The sequence below is a fragment of the Parus major genome, chromosome 2 (genome assembly GCF_001522545.3).
Source record: "Parus major isolate Abel chromosome 2, Parus_major1.1, whole genome shotgun sequence".
NCBI lineage: Eukaryota > Metazoa > Chordata > Aves > Passeriformes > Paridae > Parus > Parus major.
In genome coordinates, this window is record NC_031769.1 from 148,705,047 (window position 1) to 148,706,904 (window position 1,858).

Consider the following 1,858-nt stretch of genomic DNA (forward strand, 5'->3'; position numbering starts at 1 on the left):
TTCTCCTTCTCCTTCTCCTTCTCCTTCTCCTTCTCCTTCTCCTTCTCCTTCTCCTTCTCCTTCTCCTTCTCCTTCTCCTTCTCCTTCTCCTTTCCTCTCCTCCCTGATATCTTGTGCTTTCCTGTTGGATTTGGATGAGGGTTTCAGGGTCTGTCTCTGGGCGGGGCAGAGAATCTGGTCATGGTCCTGGCAAGGTGGCCCTGCTTGAGCCACTGGGTTGAGCCAGATGGCCTCAGAGGCTCCTTCCAAATTTAACTACACACTGATTCTGTGATTTTCTGCCCAAATACTTGGTCTCAAGCCTCCAGGTGCGTGTAGGTATTTCAGCACAGAGCAGAGGAGACTGTCAGGTTGTCATGGCAACAGGGAAACCCTGTTGATCCCCTTAAAAACAGCTCACTCCGTGTGGCCCTTGGTTCCCGGTGGCTTTCTCCCTGCACCTCCAGGCAGGCACAGCCCAGCGTCACCGTGACCTACACGTGGATTGGGAACATCACGGGGAGAATGTTTTCCTGGTGTGCATTCCAGTGGGAATTGAGATGACAGCCCAGCACCACGACTTTAGGACACAGAAATCTCTGTCAACAGGATGCCAACGGAGGTTTTAGCAGTCTCTCTGTGTTTCTCCCTCGAAGCTGCTGGACCAAAATCACACCTTGAATTTTGTGAGATCGACCAATTCTTTTAGAACAAAGCCTTTGGCTCCCAATTTGCTCATTAAAAATAAACCCAACTTCATTGCAGTCTCACATTCCAATGTCCTGCGGCCCCCGAGGCAGAAAGATGTTGTTCAAGGAAAATGAAAACTAAAACAACCCATAAAGGTATTCAGAGAAGGGCTGCAATGATTTTTGAAGAGCCTTTGTCAACCATTATGTGATAAAACCTAAAATACAGCATCCAGTGTAGCCTGGATTTGGTTTGACCTTGTGATTTCAATCTGTAATGGAATATAAAAGTGTGCAGCTAAAAATAGCATCCTCACTCAGTTCTCCTCCTTCTGTGCACACCTGCTGTACTGGCAGGACTTTTTAATCTCATCCTGAGACCGTTTTAGTCTCACCAAGATTCCTTGGATAGGCAGAGACACGCATGGCCACCCTGTGCTCCTTGCCCACGCTCTCCAAGGCTCAGCCTTCCTCCTGCCCCCTTCCTCTCCTGCTTGTCCCCAGCTGGCCCTCCAGATCACTCAGCCACCCCAGATCCGTGTCTGGATAATGGTGAGGAAGGGAAAACGCTGTGGAAGTGGTGGAGAAGGAAAAGAAGAGCTGAAGTGCTCTCCTTCAGCCTTTCGTGGCATTTGCTAAGCCCCTGTGGGCAAACGTGCTTTGAGGAGAACACAGGAAGTCATCACAGCTTGTTTCCAAGTGGATTATAGTTCATGGAATCTGTCCCTGGAAAACTGGTTATTGTTTAACAGCCCTGTCTTAAATTGGCAAAGTACAGGTAAAGAAGAGTCAATGCCAAAGTCTTTATCAATGGGGAAAAAACAGGAAAGAAATAAAAGGCAGAGAAACTCCAGGACAGCCCGGGACCAAGGACTTGATAGTTCAGAGGGTGAGATCCTGACAACAAAACTGGAAAGGAGAAAATCAGGCTGGCTGGGATTCAGCATTAGACCACAACCGTCCTTTGGTGTAGTTGCTTTCAATAGAGGGAGTTGGAATGAGAAGATCTTTAAGGTCCCTCTCAACCCACATCATTCTGCATTTATATGATTTTATGAAAGAAGATGGGTAGGTTATTCTCTTCTCCAGAGAGTCTTCAATATTTCCTTTTGTTTAAAATCTTGCCCTCCACCCTAAATTCTAACAATCTGAGTGTCACATTATCATTTTTTGCCTTTTTCTTTTTCTTT

General features: G+C 46.9%; 1 protein-coding gene across 10 annotated transcripts in view; it reads left to right on the forward strand.

Moving 5' to 3' along the window:
- Nucleotides 1-1,858, forward strand: part of ADGRB1 (adhesion G protein-coupled receptor B1) — a 280,813-nt gene that overhangs the window by 150,586 nt on the left and 128,369 nt on the right. The gene's annotated exons all lie outside the window — the stretch shown is intronic.